The sequence below is a fragment of the Ips typographus genome, linkage group LG12 (assembly GCF_016097725.1).
Source record: "Ips typographus isolate SLU linkage group LG12, UJ_Ityp_2.0, whole genome shotgun sequence".
NCBI classification, from domain to species: Eukaryota; Metazoa; Arthropoda; class Insecta; order Coleoptera; family Curculionidae; genus Ips; species Ips typographus.
The window spans coordinates 6,060,199-6,081,860 of record NC_138433.1 but is presented as its reverse complement, the minus strand read 5'-3'; the positions used below and the strand labels follow the sequence as shown (position 1 = coordinate 6,081,860).

Below are 21,662 nucleotides of genomic sequence, written 5' to 3'. Positions count from 1 at the left end.
GTAATACACAGGCGGAGTAATACACAACGTCAAGTCTCCTCACACTCGCGCCTCTCGCGAGGCTCAAGGGACGAGGAGTGCCGGATCGCAGTTCTATATTCTGCTACGACAGGTTAACAAATTTAAGTGACTACTCGGTCAGTCGATGTCAGTTTATCGCTGATTCTACCATAGCAGCTGGCTGTTTACCAGAAAAGGCCGTAATATTATCCTGTAGCCTTAGCTTGCTTTTTTACTAACATCTTTAACTCAAAGAATACATAAAAAGACACCAAACAAGCAGGAACCGTGGGTTTATTTCACTAATACATTACACTATTAAAGCCCAATTTATAAACCAGAAGGAACAATACGATGAACGGAACAGTGATTTGATTCTGAAGCAAAGACCGGTCATGAGTAATACATAAGTTTATTTATTATTAAAAATGTTGTAACGAAGTTACTAATTTTTCGCTGACTTTATTTGATTAAATGCGCGTGACCTTTACTGCTTGGTGCTAGACCGCGGCCGTCGTGGCGTCGATTTTGTCGGGGCCGTCCGGAGCCGTTCGAAATGGTTCGGTGGGCGCTGGGAGTGGGTACCGCCACTAACAGCCCCCACCGTTGGTTTTGTGTATAAAAGAAGTTTCCCGCACCGGAAAACGGGGATTCTTCGATCAAAAGATCGAAACCAGCCAGCCTAGCCGTTCCGTACCGTTGATAACTCTTATCTCCGCGTATCTGTAAGTAGAAAAAAGAGGCACATACCGACCGTCCGGTATTTGTTCTGTTTGCTATTTTAAACCCGTACCGTTGACTGTAGTTATTTTAACAAGCTGTAAATTGGGGCATTTTCAATATCTATTTCCTTGGTATCCCGTTTGAGGGTATTTTTGGTGAGACGGCGCCGGCGGTGGTTACTTTATCTTGAAAACAGTTAGGTAACCCTTCTGGTCCTGTTCCTGTTTGTTTGACACCGGGGAAACGGTGCAGCAAGCGGGAACGGTGAATCCTGTAGCTCGTTTGCTTGGCTCCTGGGAAACGGAGTAGTAAACGGGTTTGGGATACTGGAGGGGTTAGCGGCTGTGTGACTGGCAACGTCACGAGACTTGAAACCTCTGTTGCATGATTCTGGGGAAACAGTGTGCAACGGAGGCTCTATTTGTCAAACCCCGGGGAATCGGGGCGGCACCTAGAGGTTAGGTCGAGTGACGGGAACACCGCTGGTCACGTAATTGTGCCTCTTTGGGTCTCTGGAACAAATTCCGACGCCGAGTAGTCAGTTTTACATAACCGTAACGTACCGCCGTACTTACACCGTGTCATAGGCAGTTATAATCTACAGTAGTCAGGCTAAACAGTAGTGAAGGGTCCGTAGCTAGTTTTCATTACCGTTACATGCTTTCCCCGTATCACCGAACAAGGTAACTTTCGTTTCATTAGGTATCCGTGACCGTAAGTATTTACTGTAAGTACAGAGAGCCGCAATACAGTGCATTTGGAGGAAACAGTTGTTTTAATTTTGTTTACTTCCCGAACCCTTTGGAACTTTTCTCCAGCTGTCTAAAGGCTACCCAGGTACCGTAAAGTGGACCTTCAGCCACTATAAATAACGAAGGTGGCGCCCGAGGCAACGTAACAGCAGGGACTGTTTTTTTTCTTTATTATAGTCTGTTTTCTTTTGCCGGTTTTCTTTAGTTGAAGAGATATGGACGAGGAAGGCTGTAGCGGAGACAGGGCCGCTGGTGGAGTGACCGAATGTCGAGACAGCGACAACATGGAGTTGTCGGGAGTACCGGGACCGACTGACGTGAGGGTGAGTTGGATTTACGGGGGTCAACTCAGTAAGTTTTGCCTGGATGTGACTGGGACCGTGGATATGTTGCGCAGACGGCTGGTGCGCTACATGCGTGAGGGTGTGGCAACACCGTCCCCACACCTGCAACAGTTTGCGTTTCCGGCAATACCGGTTGAAGGGTTTCCAAACCACCCACTGTCACCGCCAACCACGACCGCCGTAACGTCCACTACCACCCGGTATTTGACAACTGTTACAGGTACTTCTGTGGTGACAACACCTCCTGTCACTATGACAGGCTTGCCAGCTGTCACGTTTGCCCTGCCGCCGACCGTTCACTCACCGCCCGCCGTTTCTGGATCCCCGTTTACCACCGTACCGCCGCCGACTGCCCATGTGCAAGTACACAACTGGAAAGTGTACTTTGATGGCCGAAACGACCCCGTTGCATTTGTGGAACGTGTCCAAGAGCTCTGTGATGCTCAAGGCATACCCATGGATGTTTTATTGCCACATATTATGTCTGATTTGTTACAGGGTGAGGCCGCATTGTGGTTCCGTAATAACAGGGGAAGTTGGCGATCGTGGGGGCAGTTTCAAGCTGATTTTCGCAGCTTCTATTTTCCCATAAACTATGCCGAAGATTTGGATCTGGAAATCAGTCGGCGACGTCAACGACCGGATGAGTCGGCCGGTGCGTATATAACTGAGCTACAGACGTTAATCCGCCGTCATGGGGGGATTAGCCCGGAAGAAGAGCTGAGGTGGCTCTATCGTAATTTGTTGCCGGAGTACCGACAACAAATCCGTCGGGGTGATTTTTCGGATCGCACCAGCTTTGCCCGATCGGTTCGAGAAACCAAACTATTGTTCAAGGAGCTGCACTCACCGCCGCCGCCGATGATTTCCGCCTCCGTACCGTCGTCACGGCCGTTCTCAGGCCCCCGAAATTTTACTAACACCCGTCAATTCACAGATAGTCAAGCAAACCGGGCAATTAGGTCAACAGAAGTGGCGCCAGCTAGACCAACAACTGGGACCGAAGAACGGGCCGGACCAAGCCAACAGGCTACGGATAACGGCCCTCAATGCTGGAACTGCGGTCAGAAAGGCCATTACCGTTCGGCCTGCAGAAACCAGACAAGGCTGTTTTGCTCCCGTTGTGGCAGGGCCGGTGTATTGAGCCGGGATTGCACCTGCCAGACGGGAAACTAGATCGGTGTTGCATTGCAGCAAGGTCCGTCCAGCACCGTCAAACCGAAACCTTGCCTGTCCGTACAAAAGAAGATTGCCGTCCGCACCTGCCCTTTACAATTTTAGAAAAACCGTTTAGGGTATTAATGGATACCGGAGCAGCTCATTCTTTCATAGGTGACGCCGTTAAGGAGTTGTGTGTTGCTAAACGTTTGCAACAGATCACCCCGCACGCCAGTTCCGCTCAAGTTGCTAGTGGAGGCGTGGTCAAGATCACCAAAGCTTTTCGGCTTACCGTCTCTATTAATGATTTTAGTTTGCAGGCAGATCTGAGCTATTTGACAAATCTCACTTCCGACGTTGTGTTTGGCTTGGATTTGTTAAAACAACATGCTTTTCAGATTGACCTAAGCACCAGTCAGGTTTCCGTAGCACCGCTGCCTCTTCCATGCAGTCCGTTGGGTCTTACCGCACCGCCGAAACTGTTGCTAACCGCCGATGAAGAAGACCGACTTCAGAACTTTTTGGCCGCCGAACTGCCCGGTTTTGAGTCAATAGAGGGCACAACACCGCTGATTTACAACCACATTAACTTGACACAAAGCGACCCAATAAAACAAAGATACCAGCCCCGCAATCCGAAAATGCAGGAAGTGATCAACACAGAGGTTGACCGGATGCTGGAAGAGGGCGTTATTGAGCCTTCCATGAGCCCCTGGAGCTCGCCGGTGGTGATTATCAAGAAAAAGGATGGTAAGCACCGGTTCTGTATCGATTTTCAGAAAGTGAACTCTGTGTCTCGTCCGGATGCGTACCCGTTGCCGTTCATCAACGCAATACTAGACAAGCTGCGCAGAGCCAGATACATTTCTAGTATAGACCTGAAACAGGGTTATGGGCAGGTACCGTTGACGGAAGAAATTAAACCGATTACCGCGTTTACCGTACCGGGTAGAGGCCTGTACCAGTTCCGAGTAATGCCGTTTGGTCTTCATTTCGCCCCCGCCACCTTTCAGCGCCTAATGGACCGTGTGATCGGGCCTGAGTTAGAGCCGTACTGTTTCACCTATTTAGATGACATAATAGTACTGGGCGAGACATTTAACAAGCATTTACATTTTTTAAAACAGGTATTTGACCGTCTACGAGCCGCCAACCTGAAATTGATTCCAGAGAAGTGTCAATTCGGGCGCCGATCGCTCCGTTATTTGGGTCACCTTCTCACTTCCGAGGGAATCCGCACTGATCTGTTTTGTGGAAAATTTCTCACAATTAGCCGCCCCGTTGAACCGCCTGTTAAAGAAAAACGTACGCTGGCAATGGCAGGAAGAACAGCAGGCTGCATTCGAGCAGTTAAAAATCCGGCTTACAGAGGCGCCCGTGTTAACCTGTCCTGACTTTACAAAGCCGTTTATTTTACAGACTGACGCCTCCGACGCTGGGTTAGGGGCAGCTCTAATTCAGCATGACACCGATGGAGACCATGTCATAGCGTACGCCAGCCGTAGTCTGTCCGCCGCCGAAAAAAAGTACTCTGTGACTGAAAAAGAGTGCCTGGCCATAGTTTGGGGCACCGAAAAGATGAGACCGTACTTAGAGGGCTACCGGTTTACCGTAGTGACCGACCACCAGTCCGCTGGTTACACTCCTTAATCTATATATCTATCATGATGCAGGCTGGACACCAGTAAAACATTTTTATCTGCTAATTTGGTTTGTAGGACAGGAGCGTTGCGTTTTGTCGGAAACCAAACATACAAAATTTTACTGGGCGTTTTTTGTCAGGACGAGCAAATTCTTCTGGAAGTTCTCTTTTGTTTTGGCAATTTGTGTCTATCAACGTTAGTTTATTGGAATATAATGAATCTAATAATTCCATTCTGGTAAACCAGTTGTCAGTAGTAATATTTCGTCTTGTCCCCTTTAAAAACTCACATAGTCTTTGCACTACGGCGGTTGTAGAATTACTTACCGCATAGGCTCATCCGGCTGCTTCCCGACATGAACTTCCAAATTAGAGGTAAAATAACATTTAGAGTCTACTAAAGCAAATATCTTTGTTCTACATTTGTTTGGTTTGTTGGGAATATATTGCCTAAATGAGCATCGTCCTCTAAAAGCCTCTAATTTTTCATCCATCGTAACGTAGTGAAAGTGTAAGTCCGCATTTTTTCAGTTTGTGACAAATGCATCAAATACATCTCTAATAGGTTGTCTATTTCTTTCTGTCATTCCTGGATTCAGCATTATCAATCCTCAGATGTTGAAGAATGATTTAGAATCTGTTTACTGATATTACCAGGCCAAAAAGTTCTACGGCCATTCCTTGCGTACTATACAATTCTCTTGCATGCAAGCGACTTGATTTTAGTACTCCAACCATGTATGTACAGCAAACCAAATAATGCTTCAACCTCAGATTTACTTGTGAGAGCAGCATATATTTCTCGAGAATAATTTGTAGCTGTTTTTCTAATATCTTCGTTTTTTGTTGTTCGTTTTATACAAGGTGGTCCACTTTTAAATGTCAACAATTCGCCATTCGATAGCCCATCAAAAAAATAAGTTGACGTACATTATGTAATTTTTGTAAAAAATGCTATACTATTATATAAATATGGTACACGATACGATAAACTGTCAGACCGTTGGAGCAATTTTGATCAAATTTGGAACAAGCACTATTGAAATTAATACTCATTATGTGATGTTAATGACGTTTATCAAAATTATTCAGATGCGTAGATACAGGGAAATGATTTTGATTTCCCGCCTTATTTTCTACTGTTACTGGAATTTTTTTAAAAATTACACAAATTTTTAAATTTATGGTTCAATTTGGAAAATGTAGTATTTCTTGTAACATTCTAATTTTAAACTTCGTCTACGAGATAATTGAGTTATTACGTTTTAAAACCTAAAAAAAATGCTATCTGGGCTGGAAAATATTGAATAGTTTATTTTATAATCAATGAACTGTCAGTGGTTCGTCCTTCAGAAAATAAGCAGATATGCATGTTGTCATTTTTTAAAAGAACTCGTTACCAGGAAGATACAGCTTTTCAAAGTTCTCAGTCAAAATTTAGCTTAAACATTGTTAGAGCAACTTTTTAAGGACTATTTTCCTGAGTATTTGGATTTAAATTCCCACGTTTCGGTTTTAAGATATTATCATCAACTTATTTTTTCCTATGAACGAAATTTTGTTTTCATCTAGTTCAAAACAGCACGTTTTTTGCTTTGAAAGTATACAGGGTGATTCACGGTGATGGTATATTAGAAGTATCTAGAAAACGACTCCACATCATTCAGAGAGAGATTTTTGAGAGTTCAAACTTTCTTTCCAAAATATTTTGTCTTTGCAATGTTGCCAGATCAGTCGGAAAGAACACCAACTTTTGATTTTCAAATGGAACACCCTGTTTCTAATCTCATTTTTGAATTCTTCGTAAGAAGGCTAGTAATTAATATTAATACTTAGACCTATCTTGCAACGTTTCTTAGATATTTCATAAAAATTGTGTCAAAAAAATTTGTCAACAAAACGGTAGTCTAAACATTAATAAGATTTTCAAGTCCTGAAAGGTTTGCTGATATGAACTTTTGTCCTCAGTTAGACAATACTACATGGCTGAAAACTCCAGAGAGAGAAAATGAAAAAAACCTACAAGGTGGTCAATATTTACCTTTTATTCGGACAGATAGGAAAACTGCCAAAAGTTCGTTTTTTTAAATGGATCCATCGGTGTTTTAATAATAATAATAAATATCTTTATTTCGAATTATGTTAACATAAAAGGAAATAACGTCAAAAACAACAGAAAAGACACTGTTTTCTATTATACCTACGCCTAGTTGCTAAAACAACACAATGAAACATTCTACTTTTAGTCTAAGTACTCTTTTAAAGAATATGGTTCTAGGTGTACAAGGAATTTATATACGGCTGTTTTAAATGGTTTCAGTTGCGTGATAAGTTTAATGTCTCTTGGTAGTTTATTATAACATTTTATAGCATTGTAGTAAGGTCCATGCTCGTATAGCGTAAGCCTGTGCCTAGGAAAAGAGTATTCGAGATTTCGCGTTACATAATTATTCTGTGGCATATGTTGCTGGAACGTTAACTTATTTTTAAAAAAATATAAAATGCACTCCTGTATGTAAATGGCATGAACCGTCATTAAGTTGTTTGTTTTAAATTTTCCCCTACATGTTTCGTTTACTTTCATTTGTAATATGATCCTAAGTACTCTTTTCTGACAAACAAAAACCCTTCCAATATCAGTACTTCGCCCATAAAAAATAATACCATATCTGATACGCGACTCAAAATTGGCGTGGTAAATCATTTTCTTAGTCTGTAACGACAGATATCCGGTTAAGACGCGCATCGAATAACATATCGTATGCAGTTTACTCACAATACTGTCTACATGGGGCTGCCAGGAGAGGCTGCTATCTAAGATCATTCCCAAAAACTTAGTTTTTTGTTCTATCTCAAAGTTTGCGTCACCCAGTGTAATTTCTTGTGGTCTGTCAATGGCAGACCTGCTCGCTTGGAAGACCATTACTTTTGTTTTCGAATTATTTAGACTCATCTTATGTTTTGAGAACCAGTGGTGTGCTTTTTGCATTACTTCGTTTGCCAGTGAGAAAACAGAATTAATATTGGTACCCAGTAATAACAAATTGGTATCGTCCGCATAGTTTGTGATATGAAGCTTTTCATCGGCACCACTCAGTAAGTCTGTGATATCATTAATATATATTACAAAGAGCAACGGACCCAGAATGCTACCTTGAGGTATTCCCAAGGAAACCTCTATCTTGCTAGAAACAACCCTATGCTGTCCGACACCGATTGCTACCTGTTGCTGTCTGCCTGTAAGATAAGAAAGTAGCCACTTATTTGCTACTCCGTGGACACCCAATAGCCTGAGTTTTTTCAGCAATATCTCATGATTTATTGTGTCATATGCCTTAGTCAAGTCTAGGTATATTCCGACTGGGATTTCTTTATTTTCTAGAGATGTTAATATTTTTTCGATGAACTGAAAAATGGCTGTTTGCGTAGATCTGCCCTTGACATAACCATGTTGAAACCCGTTGAGCAACCCGTTTGATACTAGATAATTGCTAAGTCTGTCAGTCATAACTCTTTCGAATATTTTCGAAAAACTAGTAAGCAAGCTTATTGGTCTATAATTCTCTAGTTGCTGCGTCGTATCTTTTTTGTGTATCGGGACAATAATAGCCAGTTTCAATTGGTTGGGAAAAATGCCGCATCTCATCGAATTATTAACAATATGTACCAAAGGCCTAACAATCGTTGTTATTACATACTTTATTATCACGTTAGATATGTCATCATGCCCGCAGCTATTTTTATTTTTGAGATTAGACACAATGTTCAATATCTCTTTATTATCGACACTATCCAGGGAGATGGTCTCCTGACAACCTTTTTCAGCGGAAGCCGAAAACGGAACATCAGGCAGGTTACAGAGCAACACCGATGACGCATTGAGAAAAAAATTATTAAACTCTTCCGCCATTTCTAAGTTGTTATATTCGTTGATTACTTGCTTATCGTTTTTACCTTGTTTGCCCGATATTTCGCTCACCGCCCGCCAGCATGCTTTAGATCTGTTATTAGACGACTTAATTTTTTCATTATAATACTCCATTTTTTTATTTTTTAAAAGTGTATCATATTGTTTTTTCTTTTCTGCATACTTAGCTCTAAACTTGTCATGACAATTTTTTAACCTATAAAGGGTGTCTAACTCTCGTTTACAGGTTGCCACATCTGGGTCATTCTGCATATATTTTGTTTTCTTAAAGTTTCTGTATGGAATTCTTTTTAATGGGAAGCATTGACTGAAGTAGTTATGTACTATCTTCAAAAAAGCATCCAATTGGCTATTAACGTCACTGTTATCTATAGCATAGACAGTCTCAAACTTCTGAGTGTTTAGTAGTTGTTTAAAAGTTTGCTTGTTATTTTCACTAAAAGATCTTCTATCAGAGTGAGTAGTTTTGGCCATACTTTTTTCAACTGTGAATGACATTTTCTGTGCAGTATGATCCGATATGTGATACTGTAGTATTTCTACCTTAACACTACATTGGAGGTTAGTTATTATGTTATCTATGCATGTCTTAGAACTACATGTTATTCTGGTGTTCTCTTGCACCACTGCTTTAAAATTATATGAACGAATTAGTGACAACATGTCAAGCGCATCATTGTTCCGTGACAGAAAATCCACATTAAAATCACCAGCAATTACAACCGTTTTTTTTTCGCAAAAACAGAATTCCAGAAGTTTGTCAAACGTTTTAATATACTCTTTGAAATTACTGGATGGTGGTCTATAAATGCAAACTAAAATTATATTACCTTTTTTCATTTTCACCTCACAACCGCAACATTCAAAATGATTTTCAACACTTAACAAATTTATCTTAACTTTTTTCTTATATTTATAGTCACGCCGAAGAAAAATTGCACTTCCTCCATGTGCACTTTCACGTCGCCTGCAGAAACTGGTCACTAAGTTAAATTCTCTTATTTGGTGCTGTTTGAGTTGTTCCTCTGTTTTCCAGTGTTCGGTCACACACAACATACTGCATGTGCTATGTTCCCTTAGCATTAACTCTAAACCGTTAATAGAGTTACCGATTGACTGTAGGTTCTGATGTATCAAGCTTGCGTTGTGTTCGTTATCCGGTGGCAGTTCATTTTTAGTTGTCAGTTTACAATTATCGTTCAGATGAAAATTAGTCTTCTGTTTTTCTGTGTTCAAAAATTTGTGCTGCTGTCATAGTTTGTGTTTTGCCTTACCCTTTCCAGTTTTCTTTTATATATGGGGCATTCCTTGTCTCTGGCTGTGTGACTTATTTCTTTGTAGCCCATTTGGGTACAGTTAATACACCGAAAATTTGTGGTCTCACATTCTTTAGCTGAGTGCTTTCCACTGCACTTATAACAAACGTCATCCCACTTGCAATATTTTGACACATGACCATAACCAACTTGAAGCATATTCTTGTACATATGTTGCTATTAAATCAAAGTTTACCGTACCCTTCTTTAGAAACCATTTTGTAACCATCGCCGGTGCTTTCAGTATCCAGTTTTCTTTGTTTTGATTTCTACAAGGGATTTTAGTTACTACTTGGATTTTTTTTAGTTCTTCATTACTCGACACGCTTTTAACATCCGGGTTTCCTTGTATTAGCTCAGCTATAAAACTTTCATTTTCGAATCCTTTTTCAATGCCTGTCAACATAAACATGGGATCTGTTTGTTTTATTTCTTTGATGTTTATTTGATCTGCGCTATCTCTTAAAATTTCTCCCAATTTTATCTGTTGTTCCCTACTATGACTTTCAACCACGACAGCACCGTCCCGCGTTGGTCTTATGCTTTTAAGTCCTCCTCCTAAATCCTTGTCTTTAACATTTTCTTTCAGTTGTCTAATTGTTCTACTTGCATCCCCATTTTCAGGTATTCTAATTATGGTCTCGATTTTGGGCGGTTTTTTAGGAGGCGTTGTCCATGGCGCGGGTTTTTCCATTGTTTTATAACGTAAGTTATCTTCAGCAGCAGCTACATTTGCGTATGACTTTCCAATTGGAGAAATAATATCAGATTTTTTACACTGTTTCAGTATTAGATTTTCTTTTTCTAGTTGTGCAATGTGATGTATCATTTCTGTCAGGTTTCTTAGTAAAGCATACGTTGCTTTATTGACGACGCGTAAATCCTCCATTTCAATAAGAGTGTCTTTTTTATTTACTATGGATTCTATATTATCCAGTGCTTGGACAATAATATTAAATTTATTACTTTCATTTGCACTCATTTGGCTAATATTCTGAGTCGCATTTGGTTCAATTTCTGTAGAAGCTTCACATTGAGATTCTTCACATTGTTTTTTGCATGGTTTTTCCGGCGTATCTCTCGATCTGTTGCGTTTCTTAGAATTTCCGTCAAGGAATAGGTTCGTGTTTACATCGGGGAGTTTTACAGGGGACCTTAATAAAGATGACCTTTTTTTAAACACACTATCGTACGTTTCATCCGGTTCGCATATGTTTTGAGAAATCCCTGGTATTTCCATGTTGTTTACGTTTACTTGCTGTTTCGGTGTATTTATCTTTGGGTCAGTTTTTTTGTTGGCATCTGCCTGACTATCAATTTCAAAGTGGGCAAGTTCATCTCCACACGATTGACTTCTGGTTTTGTTTATTTGGTCTTTGAGTAATTGCCGAGTTCTTATTGCTTGCCTAGTTGTTCTAGTACCATCACTAGTCCCGCTCATAGCAAATGTATGCTAGAATTCCGCGCAAAACTAGCAAAATCGTCAAATACACACGGACAGGAAATATATACGTGTTCACCGGACCGAGCACAACTATACTTTTATGGTTTGTATTAAAAGAACATTAAATTTAGAACAAATCCATGTATACACTTCCTTACACCTTACTTCAACCGTTTCTGACTTGTCGTTTCTATAACCAGAACATGTTCTGACAGATATTTGTCAAATTCAACCTGGTTTAAACTGAGCATAAGCAGGTGTCCGTATTCAGATTAGTATGGATCACGATTATATACGCACTTTAAGGAAAAACTCTTAATAAATCAGCAACGGTTATGTATAAGAGTATACGTAGATTCATTATAAATTTAATGTTCTTTTATTACAAACCTTAATACATTAGTGTATCCATTTAAAAAACGAACTTCTGGTAGTTTTTCTATCTGTCCGACAACGGTAAATATTGACCACCCTGTGGTTTTTTTCATTTTTAGTCTCTGGGCTTTTCAACCATGTAGTATTGTCTGACTGAAGACAAAAGGTCACATAAGCAAAACCTTTCAGAACTTGAGAATTTAATTAATGTTTAGACTACCGTTTTGCTCACAAATCCACCATCAATCTCTTGATGGTGGAAGTTTGACTTCAAGACATTGATGATCTAACTCCCGAAGCCTAACATCAACCTGTTACGGGTTTTTTTTTGGCAAAAGGTTTGTTTTCTTTGATTTTGGGGGGGTACTTACATTTTGCTATTCTACTGCAATTTACAGTAAGCCGGCTGTCACAAATTACTTTTTTTTTAACTAATTCATACACTATCTGAGCAAGTAAGCAAAATGTTTCACTTCTTCTAAAGTAATCTAACATTAAAGATAGTAATATCATAAAACTTTAATTTCAATAAATAAATACATGTAAACATTCTCTGGGTTGACATTGACATGATGGTTCAGCGACGGTTGACTGTATTGATTGATGTATTGATTTTGTGGTTTTGTATTCTGTCATATTTAGAGTTCAAATTAACGACCAATGGTAAAATAGTTTTATTACAGGTGTCTATTTTGACCAATTGCAGCTTAACTTAAGAATGGTCTAGAATCTAGTTTAGGCAAACTGCCATTTTCTTTTTGGGTTTTGATTCCACATGGTGGACACTAACCATTAACGCTTGGTAGGTTCATCAGCCTTTAAAAATATAGAATTAAGTTTCTGAAATACCTTCTTGGGGATTTAAAGAAAAGACTTTGGTAAATTCCTATTTTGTATTGCCAGGAAAAGCCCATCAACAACTCGGGTAAGTTTAAGTTGCAATTGTGCTTATAAATACTCACTTAATGTAGGTTGCTATTGTCAATCCTAGCGTGCTTGACGGTCATTGTAACTAGAACATGTTTTCTAGGCTTTTTCCTTTCCCACTTTTACCTCCGGTGCTCCACAAGGAAAACAGCACTTGACACAATCGATCACCAACTCAACAAACACCAACTCAACGAACACCAGCACATACACTTGCAAACAGCCCTTGTTGAGAGTTTAAGCTGTCCTGATTAATTGACACATTAGGCCTGCCTGTGCAGCATTAACTGAAGTGTCCAGGGAGTTTTAGCAATCTTGAAATAAGGTCAGTCTAGTCATAAGCAGATCTGCAGGTTGCAAACACAGTTTCCTGGTCTCTGATTCACCATTGAGCACAAGCAGTCGATATATAGTAGTAGTAAGGAACTTTGACATCCTCCATTACCAGTGAGAGTGTGCTTACTAAGATTTTTGGGTTTGTAAGCTCACACTAAATGCATTTAGTTGGGGTCCAGTGCTGCCTGAAAGCACAAGTTTGTCTAATTTGATCTAAAATATTTGATTGAAGGTTACCTTTTTCTTTTGCCAACCTTCTGTGAACACAATCTAACACTCACCTATCCAGACTTGTACCGTAGTTAAGGTTCCGTATTCCCAAATACCCAACTTTGAGTCCATCATTAAAATAACCATTTAATCTCCCTTTTTGTAAACTGATTTGATTACAAATAGCATACACAACATGTGGTACATATTGCTGTGCTTTTAAACTTGACATTTTAAGGTTAGGTTCTGAATTGTCACTCAGTACATATATATATAAATAATCTTTATTTTCAACAGAAAAAAGGCTATCGACCACTTGGTCTTTCTGCCTATGTTTACAGTGGGATTTTTTTATAGTTTTATCATACATGTTAACTTATTCTAATTATTTACAATTTATTTACAAAAAAAAAAGTAGTCTTAGTTAAAGTGCTCTAGTAGGGTGGCAGTGGGAAAGAGTCACTCAGTACATTAATCGTATACTTTTGATTTTTGACAGTCTTTAATTTTGTTTTTAAATAAAGAAGAGGCCTTTGCCATAAAACGGGGTACTTGGTGGTATTATTTAAGATTTGTATTTTGCATTACTGATATTTGGTCTAGCGTTTGGGGATTTCCCGCTTTAGCGATCGTTTACTGCTCTTCTCAAGCCCTACACGACGGTGCAAAGTGGGTGGCGCCATTGAAATTTAGCTTGTTAACCTACACCACTCTCCGTGAGTAGTTAGCCTGGGGCATTCACCGAGTGGCTTGAAGAGATCCCGTGACCACCCAATCTTGTTTTGTAAAATAGAATCTTTCGGTTAGTACTTTCCATCTAGCAAATTCTATTGTTACAAACCGTTCAACCGAGGATCGTAAACCACAAAACATTAACATTAATTACTAGTCTTCATGCGAGGAATTTAAAAATGAGATTAGAAACAGGGTGTTCCATTTGAAAATCAAAAGTTGATATTCTTTCCGAATGATCTGGCAACGCCGCAAAGTTCAAAATATTTTAGATAGAGAGTTTGGACCTAACCTAAGCTACACGCCAAATTTCAACAAAAAATATTAAGTAGGTCTCTAGATACTTTTAATATACCATCAGCGTGAATTACCCTGTATAACATGTTAAAAAAAACTTTGTTTTTGTATTAAAAAAAATAAATTTTTAAGGTGGCATTGACATGCAAATAGTACTTAATCAATGTCGTTTTCATCAAACATCCAAAATAATTTTTAAAAATTATCTAAATCAGTTTGCTAAAAATTTCGAGACCTATCGACAAGCGAACGGGACAATATTTGAGAATTTACCATATTAGGACTAAATTGCGTTTATTTGCATTGATAGTCAGTTTAGTTTAGATTTCCTTTATTTTATAATACATTACTCGTCATTTAGTTTATAGTACATCCCACATAACGTTCGTGCTTTGGCCTGTTGGAGATCCGAACATCACATCACATGGGAGTCGCAGTTCTCGACCAAACAGAACTTTAGATGGTGACTGTCCCGTTGAGCACCCTGGAGAGCAGTCCACAATGCTGCTCTATAAGCCATCAAGAAGAGCGGAATATGCTGGTCCCAATCTTTCTGATGCTGATCAACAACCTTTGAGAGATGTTGCTCTATGGTCTTATTAAATCTCTCGACCATTCCATCCGACTGAGGATGAAGCGGCGTTGTTCGGGTCTTCCTAATGCCTAGCAGGTCACAGAGCCTCTGAAAGAGCTTGAACTCAAAGTTTGGTCCCTGATCAGAGTGTAACTCCAACGGCACACCAAATCTACTGAAGACATTTTCGACGAGAATATCAGCGACTGTGCTGGCTTCTTGATTTGGAATCGCAAACACCCGGCCCAGCGACGTCTATGGCCAAACGTTCGAATGGCAATCCTACGTTTTACTGTTTCATAGGTCCCCGGGATCTCGTCTGTGGTCCGTGGCTAGCTGCACAAATGGAACATTGTCGACACCATGATTTCACGTCTTGGCAGTAGTTCACCTAGTAAAAGCGTTGCCGGATTTTGTCCAAAGTCTTATTTACTCCCAATTGAGCACCAGTCTTTTCATTGTGCATTTCCTCCAGTACGTTGTCGACCCTTCCACTGGGAACTACCAGCTGCTTCTTTATCTCTTTTCCATCGGCACTCTCCCAAGCTCTTTTTAGCAAGCCGCCTTCAACCACAAGCGAGTCCCACTGAGCCCAAAGTGCTTTGAACGTCAGGCCTTTGCTAGAGATTTCTGGCCATGTTGGTCTTGGCTGCTCGCTTTGTTCCTTTCTCAACAACAATTGTTACGTACGAAATAGAGTTTTCGTCCGTTACTCGTTTGGTTTGTGTTTTTAATGTCCGTGGGCCTAGTTACACTAGTAGACCGATTCCGATCGTTTAAATCCTCCAATTGCACTTTGTGCACATTTTGTTGTAAATGTGGGTGCGTGACCTGATAAGTTATCAGGTGCCGCAGTCACGTGATTAATTTCGATTTTTGTCGGGGAAGCATCGGTTTGTGGTCGTGTGTTTCTTTGTGTCAAGTGCCATGTGGCCTATTTAATCACCCCACTTTGTGATATCGGTCTCTTTACCACTACAGCACCCGAACTGCCGACATCTAATCTTTTTCCTGAGCGGTGTTAAATTTTTAATCCGTGATCATCTGGCCGAATTACAGGTAAATTGGTTTTATTGTTGGTTCTTTTGAATTATTTTGTATCGGCCCAATTTTCCAACACAGCATTGTGTTCGGTCCAACCGGAGATTCAAAGACTTTTCCAACAGGAAATTCAAAGACTTTTCAACCGGAGATTCAAAGACTTTCCAACCGGAGATTCAAAGACTTTCCCAACCGGAGATTCAAAGACTTTCCCAACCGGAGATTCAAAGACTTTTCCAACCGGAGGTCCAAAGACTTTCCGACCGGAATTTCAAGGGCTTTCCGACCAGAGATCCAGGGGTTTTCTGACCAGAGATCTAAGGGTTTTCCCGACCAAAGAACATTTCAATCGAGGATTGAATCAGCCTGACCGGGACTGCTTTGTCCAGAGTTTTCCGGACCAACCCACGTGTTGGAAAAGCCGATCACCGGACACAGAGTTTCAGAAGGTCAGAGTTGAACCACCACAATTCCTCACTTGATTTAGTTTTATTTAATTTTATTTTATTTTTATTTTTTAGTTTATATTAGTTTGCTCAGAACAACTTCAACACTTGTCATCACCTCTGGTGACCTTTTTTTTGGTTGCCGGAACGAGTGTTGAAGCTGTTTGTTCGTTTTCCCTGGTGTTCTGCTGTTTTCTGCCTTAGGTACCTGTCACCAGTCTCTGGACCCCATTCCTACCTGGAAATCAGCGGTGGCCACTACTGACTACTGGGGAGAGGATACTGGAGGTTCCAGGACCCGAACATCGTCTTTGAGAACTGGTAAGGGCAGTTACAGTTTGGCACAGGGAAAACTTTTCCTGCTTTTTTTTCAATTTAATTCAAATTTTCACTTTAATTGTTTTTTTTAATTTTCTTGGCAACTTTTGTAAATTTTGTAAGATTGTAAATGTTGTAGTATTGTATTGTACTTGTAATATACACGTGTACATATACAACTAACGGTTCGTTTGATTTCCTGCAAAATATCCAAGTGTGTTCATCTATAGCTAATTATGAACTCATGCAATTAATCCACGACCTTGAGCAATCTATTTTAAAAATGTTGAAATCTCATTAACGTGAGGTTTCATCATAACACAATGGGCCGTCTTCTTCTAATGTCGCTGTCTTCTAGTTGATCCTTCCTAATCTCATCGGGACTCCATTCATCATCGGTCTTCAGCTGAATTATTCTGATGGACACAACTCCTTCACGTTGTTCCGCTTTCTGGCAATGTTTGCATGTTTGCAAGGTCTTCTTGATAGAGCATCTGCGTTATTATGCAGCTTTCCGGAGGAGCTTATACTGCTGGAGTTTTTCAATCCATCTTGCTACTTGCCCTTCCGGTTGTTTAATTCCAAGGAGCCACTTAAGTGCCGCATGGTCTGTCCTTATCAAAAATTCCTGTCCATACAAGTACTTGTGAAAGTGATCGACTGATTTTACTTTTGCCAGTAGGTCTTTTCTCGTAACACAGTAGATCCGTTCTGCTTTGGTAAGTTTCCTACTGAAGTATTCTATGACATGTTCTTCTCCGTTTTGGATTTGAGACAATACAGCTCCAATACCAGAATTACTGGCATCTGTGTCTAAAATGAACTTTCCTTTTGGTTGTGGATAACTGAGGATGGGACTGGAGCAAAGTGATGCTTTTAACCTTCTGAACGCCTGATAACATTGGGTATTCCAACGGTAGGGTGTTTTGTCCTCAGTAAGTTGATGTAGCGGAGCTGCGATGTTGGCAAATCCCTCCACAAACCGTCTGTAGTAGGTGGCAAGTCCTAGAAAGCTTCTCAGTTCGTGTTTATCCTTCGGTACTGGCCATTCTCTGATTGCTTGGATCTTCTTGTCGTCCGTCTGGATTCCGCCGACCGACACCACATGCCCAAGAAATTCGACTTGCTTTTGGAAGAACCAACACTTTTTGGCGTTCAATCGAAGATGGGCACCACCTATTCTAGCAAATACTTCTTGCATGTTGTTCAGATGTTCTTCAAAAGTTTTTCCCATCACCATGTTATCGTCCAGATAAACCAAGCAAGTCTTCCAGTTAAGGCCACGAAGCACAACTTCCATTAGTCTTTCAAACGTAGGCAGGAGCATTACAAAGTCCGAAGGGCATCACATTGAATTGGTACAGCCCATTTCCAGTAGAAAAAGCAGTCTTCTCCTTATCTTGCTCCTCAATGCCAACTTGCCAGTACCCACTCTTCAAATCTAAAGTAGAAAACCAACAGGATCCTGCCAAAGTCGTCAGTGTGTCGTCGATACGGGGAAGTAGATAGCTGTCCTTTTTGGTCAAGTCATTCAGTTTTCGGTAATCTACACAAAATCTGCTTGATCCATCTTTCTTAGTGACCAGAACAACAGGTGATGAGCAAGGCCTGCAGGATTCTTCTATAACTCCGTCGTCAAGCATTCTGTCCACTAATTCCTGCACTTCCTGTTGTTTGGCTATTGGTAGTCTCCTAGGTGGTTGTCGAATCGGTTGTGCATTGCCGGTGTTAATTCGGTGTTTTACATTGGTAGTTTTTCCCATATTGTTCGGTGTTCCAAATATGCTAGCATGGTCCAAAATCAGTTTCCGAGCCTTCTTCAGTTGTGGTGTTGACAGATGTTTCCAGGTCTTTTCAAGTTCATTTAAGAGCTTGTTTTTCCCCTGCTCCAACTGCTCCTTCTGTTCTGGTAACCCATCGCAATTGGTTACTTTGACTACAGGCTCAAATACCGCAATAATTTCGCCTTTGTTGATTTTGACGTCGTCTGGAAAAATGTTTGCAACTCTTATTGGGACTTCACTTCCTCCAATTACAAGTGATTTCCCAATGAGGCATCTTCCTGGTCGGTCCGGGTTTCGTACAAGTCCAACACAGCTCCCAGAGTTCTGCTCCAATTGTTCAATGATTATTTGCTCGGAATTGCCGCTTATTTTTCCTGTCTGAGATGCCAAAACATTAATGGCTGACTCATAGCCGTGATTGGTTGACAGGATGAACTCTTCACCTCCAAACCTTAGGATATTTTGCTCGGGATTAAAAGAGAATCCATGTTGACGAATCAGGTCCGTTCTCAGAATAAATTAATCTTCAATATCTGCTACTAGCATTGTGTGGTAAAATGTAATCCTCCCAAGGCAAATCTTGACTGTTATTTCTCCTAAAACTTTAGCCGATTCTCCAGTCACAGTGCGCAGGAGAATACTTCTTCGTAAAGGCTTAATTTGACTGTTATCGACAAGGTTTGACCAGATCAAAGATACTGCCGCACCGGTGTCCAAAGTAAAAGTAACGTTCATCGCATCCACCTTTCCACCTAGGTTCAGGCTTCCCATTGATCTACCCAGGCTGCGATAGGAGATGGAGATAATTCTGGGTGCTTTGTCTTCGCTAGTAAACATTCGCCCCGTAATGTTGACTAGTGGGAGTTTTCCTGGTCCTTTCTGGATGGTTGTACGTCCCTCGTTGGAGAGCGGGACGGTATCCTTACTCGACAATCTCGTTTAATGTGTCCCGTACGTCCGCATCGATAACACTCCACTCTAGTGATCGGGCGTGACCGTTCTAACTGTGTGGACTGACCATTTGCTGATGCTGCCATTTGTTGCACTAATTGGCCGACCATTGATTTAATTTCATTTATTGCCACAAATTGTTCTTGGATTTCATCCGGGACGGCTGGGTAAGCCAGATGCACAAGGCGACGAATTTCGGCTTTAAACTCCTGTAGATTTTCACCAATTCTCTGCTGTCTTGCCTTTAATTGTGTTTGATACACTCCTTTCCTATGCTGATCCCCATAACGTCGTTCTAATGCTTCCTAGTTGCTTTGTTGGGCGATAGGCAGAGTCTGTAACAGCTCCAATGCAGGTCCTCGTAATGCCACCACCAGTGCTACAGCCATTTCCTCGTTACTCCATCCATTTTCATTTGCAGCGGCCTCAAATTGGAGTTGGTACGTTGCCCATGAAGTTTGACCATCGTATGTGGGAGGCTTGATCTTGTTGAGCCCGTTTCCGGTGATCATTGTAGAGCTGGCTCCTCTGCTGTCAATTTTCCGCTCTAAGTCGCGTAGCTTGATCTCTACATCATTCTGAATTTTATTAATGTCTTCCCGAACATCATTCTGAATTTTATTAATGTCTTCCCGAACATCATTAATGTCCTCCCGAACATCATTAAATTTTACCTGAACATCACACTCCATCTTTTTGAGACTATAGGTTACATACTCTTGGATTTCTGTTTTGGTCCCCGCTAGAACGTTCAATATTTCTACGTTACGCTTTTCTTGCCGCTCTCTATCTTCTTGACGCATTTCTATATCTTGTTGTCTCATTCTTTCTTGTTGTTCTTTGTCTTGTTGTCGAATTCTTTCTTCTTGTTGTCGATACCTTTCTTGTTCTTCCTTGTCTTGTTGTCGAATCCTTTCTTGTTCTTCCTTGTCTTGTTGTCGAATTCTTTCTTCTTGTTGTCGAATCTTTTCTTGTTCTTCTTTGTCTTGTTATTGGCATAAAATAAAATTAACACACCACTGTTCCGAAAATCTCTAGTCCGGTTCTGAACACAAGTATCTAACCCGAAGTTTAGTTCCAATTCACGTCGCACTAACGTCTGATCGCACTTTTGACACCAATTGTTACGTTTTTCCCGTGGGTTTACACAAAGTCAATTTAAGTCAACAATTAATAAATTTATTTACACTTCAAAACACTACTACAATTCCACAATTATTCCACTATTTAAACTTTACCGCGTTCCCAAATTCACTACTCCTGCCGTCTGAAACCGCTTCTTTTCTATTCGGAAACCACGTTCTAGAATGACCGCAAAACGCTTTGCGATTTGCATCAAACGTCCAAGATTCTTCCAGGTGTGGCGCTTCCTAACTGTGGCCTACTTTAACACGCGCCCGGCCAGATATTGCGGCGCATCGGTTTCATCCCGAATCGAGTGCTCGTTCAGAAGTATCGAGCATAGTAGGCCCAAACCGTAACAGTATTATTCACAATTTAACGTGGCATTTCTATCCAATCAGATCAATTTACTATTGAATGAACTGTTGTTCACATCGATGAAATCCCGGTTTTTACCGCGGTAAAAATCTTGATTTTGAGATAAATGTTGTTAGGGAAATATAACCAGTTACATTGTTATCTACCACGTTTCCGATCACACACTAAATGTCAAATATTTAATTACGTATGAGCAAAAAACATCGTTTTGAAAGTGAGTTTAAGCTACCTCGTTGAAAAACCTCGATATAAAAAACTTCTTAAAACCTATTAGAATTTAGGGATTTTGCAGCGGCAAGCAATTCTGTGTTCACCAACTAGATAGCGGCAGGTTAGTTCTCTTTATTTGCAACGCACTAGACTAGAACTTACACCGTGGTTAAAACCAATCTACCTCAAACATTATTATGGAAAGTAGAATTTATAACCAATGCAATGATTAGATTAATTCATGCGTTTGTCCAATTTTTTTGTATTTGAACTTATTCAGTGTTTCCTTAAGCAAAAGCGCTAACACCAGCATGAGGTTTATTTAAAACTGATGAGGTATGTGCGTGGCCATCGATCTTTTGGTTACCATATCTATTGCAAAAACAGGTCAAAAAAAGTTTTGTCAAATTTTAGATATTGAGACAATTTAATAAATATACATATTCTGTTCTTTCACAAATTACATTTACGTTGGTTGAGAATTGATAGTAAACTAGTTTTTATTTCAGGCACAAGTTGCTGTGTAAACAATTTCCAAATGTGGATCATGAAGCATAACAGCCTTACTAGAAATGTTTGACGCGCCTAGAACCACGAAAGGATCGTCACGAGGTCAAATGTCACCAACGTCAACAATCCTGCAAGTACTTCTGT

At 40.4% G+C, this 21,662-nt stretch overlaps 1 long non-coding RNA gene across 1 annotated transcript; it reads right to left on the bottom strand.

The window, feature by feature from the left end:
• Window positions 1-12,564: 12,564 nt before the first annotated feature.
• Window positions 12,565-13,379, bottom strand: LOC145736760 (uncharacterized). The gene is made up of 2 exons (XR_014180100.1): window positions 13,227-13,379; window positions 12,565-13,158 (listed from the first exon to the last, which is right to left on the bottom strand). It is a non-coding gene; the product is annotated as an uncharacterized LOC145736760 (long non-coding RNA).
• Window positions 13,380-21,662: the final 8,283 nt, after the last annotated feature.